Here is a 9,466-nt window from a genome sequence, read left to right on the forward strand (position 1 = left end):
GCAAATGACTGGGGGAAAAGCTGTGACAATCAAACCAACCAAGTGAGACCAACCAGCTGACCTACATGTGACGTAATACGTTTTAATCGCAATGATGATACATTTAAAACTAAACATCAGTATTATGGAAATAACACCAGGAAATGTAAGAGCTATGTTATTTATACCGCAATTAGCAAAAAATAGCGAACATTGTGTAAAAGTTAAAAAAAAAAGGATCGGCACTATGATTACCAAAACAAAAATTAGAACCCCCCCATTAGAGGAAAAGCCCTGAAAGTCTGAACCCTACGCAATGTCAAATGCATCTAGACGCGAGTGTCAGAAATCATTAACATGCAAAAACTCGAAAATGTACAAAACAGAGGCTAAATTAATAAACGCAATAAATGAAAAATACACATATCACAAAGTAAAAAAAAAAAAAGAATAATTCGTCGCAACAGAAAACTGTCCTGTCGGGAATAAAACAGGAATAACACCATTGACGTAGAAAATTAAGACCTGCACTCGACACATTGTCAGACGAAAAAAGTCACTCAAATGTAAATATTACACAAAACTCCACAATATACAAAGGATATAAAGTATGAAAACATGAAAACAACGAAGTAAATTGTTCTTCCGACGCAAAATATGCATTAATGACAAGAGTATATGTTAACTTGTATGATATTATTGAACAAAATTCCTAAACAAGATGAAAATGTAATCACCAAGTAAGAATCACATAGTGCGACTCAACCGCACATAGGCTAACTAGTAAATTAACCTGGAATAGAAAACAATCGTTGTCCCCCTCTGGCCGAACTCGACGCCTTGCCAAAAGCATGAAAAAGAGAACATTTCTAAAATCCAAATTGTTCAATAAACTGTCTCGATTCAAACTGCAGATAGTTTGTCTGAGGTTTGAGCGTTCCGGCCGCTCGCCGATGAGGGCACTGCATTCCGGAGTTCTTATCGAGTGAAAGACAATTATTGTAGCAAGCATTATTATTATAATATAAGTAATTCTTACATGAATGTATCACTGAGACGTCTTTTTACATGCGCGCTAACTTTCAACAAGAATTAGCTAGTAAAATCCGATACAGCTATAGACTAAATTTTATCAGTTTTACAGGTAATGGCAATTTTTTTTCTCTTATTTTGTTTATTTGCACCCATATTTATTTGCCGTTTCCAGAAGTTCGTAAACCTTGTTCTTCAATGTTAAAAAAAATTGCAATTTGGTAATAATTGGCAGAATTCATAGGACACATATGAAATTATGATAGCTGTCGGGTCATAAGAAAAATCAACGCACGATCAGTACAATGGCAAATCGCTTCTTCAAATCTGCGAATCGTCTGGGGTATTGCATTTTCTACCGCTTGATGACACATTGCTCGTTAACCGACCTTGAGGAGGAAATCTTGCCTTCATGCAAACCATCGGATTCGTCTGGCTTGTCAAATATGTGCATATTTAACCAAATCACAAAATGAACTTGATATGTATCCATTTATGACACATGTGCTAAAATGTCAATGAAAACTGTACATATGTGAAGGAGATATATATTGGTATGACAAAAAAAATGTTTAATAGTCGACCGTCTTTGATCCGATTAAGAAATTTATTGTCTTGGACAATATACATGCAGTTTGACAACCTTTCTGCACTTAAAATTGCGAAATGTGTATTCTACGCTTCTAAACACAAAGACAATCTACTTAACCAGTTGTGACTAGTAGATTCAACAATTATTTGAAGGAATCCCTCTGTGTGTATTTTTCTATTTTTGATTTATTGTACTATAGGCCTGAGGCCATTGTACTGAATAAAATTCATATCATATCATACATGTACCACATATTCAAAAAGAAAAACACGGTGGCTGCCAGTCGGCCATCTTGGATTATGAAACAAAATGACATGGACATATATGTGTAATAATAATAATAATCTTTATTACACAACCATCAGAGGGTACCGTATAGTATAACAACAACGAGAATGACATGGCATTGTAACTCAGAAAGAATTGCAAGTTTAAAATAGATGACAGGAAAATATAATTTATCATAGGTTCTCCCCCTCTCCTCATTTACATATTGTGTTTTTGAAATAGCTTGCTGGTTGAATTTCTCTATTTGTAATATTTAACTTTTTGGACATTTGAACATCTTTACTAATGTCACATTTTTAAAATAAACTTCTTCGTTCATCATGATTTTCGTAATTGGTGCATTCTAAAAAAACTTTCATCTTCAATGTTATTTTTCTTTCAGACGCAGGATTTTTTTTTCTAAATTATGGTCTACACCACTCGGCAAAAGCTGAAAGTCTTTATTTCATTCATTTTATGTTTTTACCTTATTCCCCCACCGATTTTTATCCGATTTTGTAAGTTGTTTTTCATTTATTTCGTAATCATGATTTAATTTAAATTTAATAACATTAATCACTAGTAATGTTTTTTATATAGTAGTATGACCAAAAATTAAGATGACCGCCAGTCGGCCATCTTTGACCCGATTGCATAACGAATCGTTATGGACATGTACCTTACCATGCATAATGTATATATTGAATTTTAACTAAAACTGACAAAGCATGTCCAAAATACCACATCAACATTTTCAAAAAATAAAAAAGGCTGCAAGTCGACTATCTTGGATCATATCACTCAATCACTGCATGCTTATATGCATCTTCGCCAGCAAAGGACCACTGGCATTTATTCGGTCGAAGCCTCGACATCAACCCTTGGCAGATTTCACCACGATTTACAGTATGTCGCACGCCCTCAAGCGATTATAAAATTCACTTGCATTATCACTCAGTCAGAACTCACATTATTTGGTAAAATTAAAATCTTGGAATATAAAAATCAATGTGTTGCTAGCTTTTTGCTCTGAACGAGCATACTGACCATCAAAAGAAAGCGCTTAGTGCTGTATGCGAGGGAAATGATGTGTTTGTTGCAACGAAACCGGATCGGGCAAGTCGATATGTTATCAGTTTCGACACTTTTTTCAGTTTAATAAAACACGGTTTGCACAAATATTTAGACATTCCATCGTCTTCATTCACTTGCCCACTAACAATTTTCAACTTTGGAATAAGAAATTTTGGAATATAGACCTTCTGTCCTTGACTCCCGGCGAATCACGGGTTCGTGGGGCGGTTATAAATGGCCGGCATTAGCGAAACCGTGCGATGATTCGGACGATGGTGCATATGTTTCACATAAAACATTAGGTACATGCAAAGAATTAACTGATTCGGTCCATAGTGTTCTGAATTATGATGATGGGATTGATGGAGACCAAATTATAAGAAATGGCATCGTTCGAACGGGAACTAAAACGCATGGTTAATCAAATATTACTAATGTTCAGGACTAATCAAAGTTACCTTAATATTTATTTATTTATTTATTTATTTATTTATTTATTTATTTATTTATTTATTTATTTATTTATTTATTTATTTATTTATTTATTTATTTATTTATTTATTTATTTATTTATTTATTTATTTATTTATTTATTTATTTATTTATTTATTTATTTATTTATTTATTTATTTATTTATTTATTTACAAGCATTTCAATTTCGCCATACCATCATACAACATTTTCAAATGCTATATTAATATTTTTTCGATTGCGACAATTAGAGAAAGTCACCTGTCAATTTTGGAGTCAGTATGTACAGTCTATCAAATGCTAAAGGGGTACTTTCAGTTAAGCCTAATCTCACAACAAATTTACTTACTGGATTAAAATTACAATGGATAACAAAAGATAGACTAACTTTGTAAACAACATAAACAATAGTGTCCCACGATTCTTTGATGCAATCCCTGGGCTTGGAAGTTCCCACTTTAAGTACATTCTGTCCTCCAACGCTATGGTAAAATGTTGTTAAAATGATTTACTACTATCGATATTTCTTCATACCGTTTCTTGTCCAAGTCAAAATGACTGCTGGAATACATCATGCCGCCCTCAAAGTAGTGATAGATCCAAAAAACTGAATTTTATTGCAAAAAGACAGTATATGCGACATTGCTCAGATGGAATTTGAACTTAAACTTAAATAAACGATATGTAAATTGAATTTCATATATATACCATAATATTATTATATACCTTTCGTTTTCTTATGACACTTTCTAGCCTATTGCACATGCGTGTCATAACACCACGTACTCACTGTGGCTTATTTAATAATTACAACACAAATATGAAATAGTCTTTATCGGTATTAGTTTGTTTGTATTTCGGATTGTGTTCGAGTCGGGGGTGAGGGCAATACATAGAGCTTGTATAATGGGAACGTGTCTCTGAAATGGGTCTCGTTTTTTGGATTTTAGGTATAAGTATCGGTCTTATTTAATGTTTCAACCTTTAGGAATCATGCCCATGGATTGGAGATGTCGTTGCTAAGATAGTTATTTCGTACTGTGGTAGCCGGTAAGTCGAAAGTGGATTTTTTGTTACATGAAAGGTAAACACATTGTTCGGAATACACTTATATCCGCTTCTATATCCCTTTTCATGACGTCATGCCTACACGTTATTTCTTTTCTTATGTAAATTGAGTTAAAAGTCGACCATTTGGGAAGCCTAGTTCTTTCCCCAGTGATGTCACCATTACTAAAAACACGTAATATATAATTTAGGCCACTCCTAACAAATAACTTGCTCTGCTTTTTCCCCGTTCGAGAAATGTCCGAATGTATGTTTGTTTAGCTTTGGGTGACATTCTGCGACTGCTGGTGACGCTGTTACCAAATAAGGGAATGTGAAATCTGAGTTTGTACGGCAGATTTGGTTTTTCCGTAGCATGGTTTTTCTGTTTAATTTATTTCTTTTAGAATCATATTTGATCCTGTATAGCTGGACATTTTATGTACATTAGAGGGAATAAAAATCGTCTTATTCTTCGTGTGAAAAAAAAGCTTTATGAATTTCACTCATAACAAAACATTGTTGCTGGCTATCCATTAATAATTTATGAAAAGTTTTTGGAGCAAGGTTTGTTGGGTGGATCCTTTGGATCATTTTAGACCGTAGACACTTACCCATATCCCGTATTAGCACGTGTTCGAATAAACGTGTAATCAATATCCTTTTATTCTACCAATTTTTAACACGTTATCGTGCTGGAAGCCCAGTGACATATTGGCGTTATTAATAAATGGCGTATTAATTGTTTCACTGAGAGGTAGTAAGCGTTATATGACTTGTCCAGAAAATAAACTATGACAAGTGAGAGATGTAGCACTGACTACGGTACCTAGACATCTTTATTAAAAAAAAAACAGTTTCAAAGCATGGGCAAGAAAATGCAAATATAAACTATATAGTCGTGGCGTCAATCGTACTCGTATGAGCATGCAGTGTAAGATAGAAGTATGCTGTGTATCTGTCACATTTAAAAAAAAAATCGTACGTTAAGTAAAATTTCCAGAAAACGATTGTAATGTGGAAGTGTGAATTTACGACTTCACACATTACGACACTGTGTTTAATGAGTGCTTATTCTTGGATCGTTTAAAATGTCATAAAGATTGAGAAAATAAAACTGAATTAACAGTTTATTATGCAACTAAGGTTATATTACACCAATATTGAAACTGATTAGCCCATGTTATCAACATTTTCCATCTACAAACAACTGAAACCCTACGAATATTCAGTAAAATATACAGGCAAAATGATTCTACGCAATTTTTGAAGCATTAGTTCCATGGTACATTTCTGTATATACCGTACTTCCCGGCCATAAGCCCCTCCCTGGGTATAAGCCCATCCCTCTATCTTTAAACATTTAACAAGTTGAAGACATTTCCGGTTATCGGCCCATGGTGTTTTCATCGGCGTTGACGATGGGTTAAAATTTATTAAAATATGCATGTAAAAAGTGTGTTTCACTGCATCAAAATCGTGATTGGTAAAGGTAGTCTCTTGTTGAAGTGCTTGGTGGCCTTGATAAGGGTTCGTGATTTTACGAGAAAACGCACATTAATATCACAGTGCGTGGACAACAATGCAACGCAACGCAACGCAACGCAACGCAACACAGCAATAATTTCCACATTACAAAAGAAAGACACCCTTTCTCTGATACCACTTCGGGATTTAAAATCTAGTCGCCAAGTTTCAAAACAACAAGAAATACAAATAGCTGTAGGTGTGGTGCGTTGCTTAAAGTGGTTACTGGTTAATGTGCAGAAATTCCATTTTTCCCTTTCTTGTTTTTCTTTTCTCATAATGCCGTATTTGGATACCCCGTCAATACGTATCGATATCAAGCGTAACATAGTAACTGAAATATGCGGTGTCAGCGTTTTTTTCCTTTTCCGATCTCCTGTCTATTTTTTAGTCAAATGTTTACATACTTTCTGTCCTCCTACGTTATTATTGTGAAATTATTTACTACATGTACTACCATTTTCTTTTCAACTGAATATGACTGCTGGAATACATGATGTCACCAAAGTAGTGACAATCTAAAAACCGCCGAATTATAATACAGGAACACAATATATAAGGCATTGAAGAGGGGAGTTCTCAACTGTCGACCAACGTCAAGACAAAACTCCAAAATTTGTAAGGGCGAGTAAACTATAAGTCCTTCTTTATTATGAATGTTCATTTTTTAATAATTATTGAATAAGATTGAATATATTATCATAAGATTGAAACTATTTATCGTTTTAATAAGCTTGACTATCTTAGTTCTAAGTCCCATGAATTGACATTCCTTTCGGCTTCTTATGACAGTTCTTGGCGTATTACACCGATCAGGTTATAGGTTAACACTCTCATCTAAGCGTGTACTCGATATGGGTTTTTAGTAACCGGCAACGCAAATATGCAATACCTCATATCAGTATTGCTTGTACCTCGGGTCGGGTCGGTTCGAGTATTCCACATAGTACTCCACAATGTGAGCTGTGAGTGTATTTTGTATTGCGGAGGTAAGACAATATTTTAAACCGTGAATAAAGACAAAAAACTCACCTTCTAAAACAACCAATGCTAGTAATAAAACGTGTTTTGAACGCAAGCATCTTCCCTCCATCTGTACAATTTTCACTAATAATCTGAAAACTATAATGATGAATGGCATTGTTTTTGTCTGCTTTTTTATCTTATATATATATACACCCTGAACATTTCTGCTGTTGGTGTACAAGTAAACATTAATATTTCTCATACCACAAATATACAAACTGTTGGTCAATACGTACGCCCTCTAGACCGAATGTGTGGATGAACACACATACATTTGCCGAGTTCGAATTGAATTTCGATTGCGTTTTTCTGCTGGTGAATGTATAAAAAAATAGAGAGATGTCTGTGAGCTTCGGTAAACAAGGAAAGTCCTGACACAGCCGTGACTGACCACCAACTAACGTAGGGGTAAAGGAATTTGCACAGTAATTACCTACGCTCTCAGATTCAGGAAGCAATTAAAAAGTATGAAGACGGTAATTTAGTGACGCAGAAAAAAAAACACGTTAGAATTCCATTCAATGTCATAAAAATGGCGTAAGTGTGTGCAATGTGGGAAATCGCTGTGCCATACATAATAACCATTCTTTCCACCGATGTATGTAAAAACGAAGACTATAAAGAGTAAAAGAAACTAACGTTAAACTTGTTTCAATTTTATATTCTCGTTTTCATATTTTTCATATTATGCAGTGATTGCACATTATGTTCGGCAACTCAGTAAACAACACTATTGACTCACATAACATTATGACAGTAAAAATGATCGCCATATAATCAAATGAAACATAAGTTTTTGTATGTGTGTAAAGTTCAATCTAATAACATTTGAATATTCTTAATTTAGTTTAATTGTGGATATGATAAACAATTGTCCCCATAAGAACTGAATGAATCATTTTGAGTTTTGGATTCTGCTATGCTGATTCTGCGTTCACCATGTCTGCCCATATCCCCATAGTTGGCACGAGTTTATCTTCTTTTTCAAAAAATAAAATAAATAATTATACCGGCCCATGGTGACGTCTGCCGTTTATCGGGATCATTTGACTTGGCCCCCATGTCAGCAACCGCTACTCAAAGTAAATTTTGTTTGCTTGCTAGCCGTATCACAATCAAGGTGATTGGTCTCCCAAAATTGTTTGTATGTATGTATGTAATTTATTCATCTGAAAAAAATGTACGCCCTGGTTATCAGTTTCTCATGAAAAAAAAAATCGGCATATACTCTCAGTAATCATAATTTTTATTCATTCGAGAATAGATTTGTTTGGAGTCTGGAATTCATGGAACACACAAAAAAAAGAAACAGTGCTAGATGGATTGTCATGTACAATTGAAAACATGTAACAATGTTTAATTTACCAATTAACAATTTTATGAATTGTCAACTAATATCAAATATATATACGTAAATTGAGGTAAACGTCCTCCATTCAGAAAACGTCCACTTTTTATACCATTAATCCGACAAACGCAAGCCAGACTCAACCAAACGTGTGCCCGCGCATTCGCCGTTCGTAAAATTTACAATTTTGGAGGTGACATTATTTGAGGACGTACTTTGAATTATTTCTGTAATTTGATAAACAGGAAATGGAAGTTCTCTGACTTTAATAACTGTCGCTGCTAAAATTGATTATATTGTTTGCATAGCTTAGTTGAATATAATTGTTAATATACGCAATGACACCATTCCAACGACTGAAGACACGTTGGATCATCTGAGGTTGGAAGAAATCCAGGAGAGTCTGTTGTGGTTGACATTTAGACAGGGTCGGCTGTGACTGGATCCAAGCAGAATATACTGGTTTCAAATTCAAGCATAATCTACAGTGAATGGAATTTAAAGAGAGCCTGAAATATAACTAGAAAGCAATGTGGATTAAATCTGAACAGAATATATTGTTAAAAAGAACGCATGGTGGTTTAAAACTAACATTTAACACATGGTTGCTGAAATACAACTACAATGTATAGTAGTTAAAATCAAATCAATCTGTTTGTAGTATAACCAATAAAATCAAGTTTGTGGTCGAAATAAGTACCTCATGCTATGAATTAACATCCACTGTTGTGAGAAGGTCGATTTTACTATTTTTTTTTTCATCTTGCCTGTGACTCCATGCAAAAACTTTGTGCCGTGTTTTACAGGACACGGCAGGAAACGCCGTATGACATCATGTTTACGAAGTGTAAGCTTCTAATCGTGCTGACTAAGAGTAATTATGTGGCTTATGTCCTAATTCTGCATACCATTGTGATGGCACAATTGGTAATAACATTCCCAGAATGAATGAGTTGTCACGTAAATTTTTTGCTCGTTGTTAGCACTTCCGCATTCGATGGCGAATACGTAACACATACATCAATTCTTTACTTTATGAATATTTTAGCAATTGCCGTAGAGACTTAGCCACCAAGGTATTACCATAGTTTCTAATATAATT

The sequence above is a fragment of the Saccoglossus kowalevskii genome, chromosome 2 (genome assembly GCF_978046115.1).
Source record: "Saccoglossus kowalevskii chromosome 2, keSacKowa6.1, whole genome shotgun sequence".
NCBI classification, from domain to species: domain Eukaryota; kingdom Metazoa; phylum Hemichordata; class Enteropneusta; family Harrimaniidae; genus Saccoglossus; species Saccoglossus kowalevskii.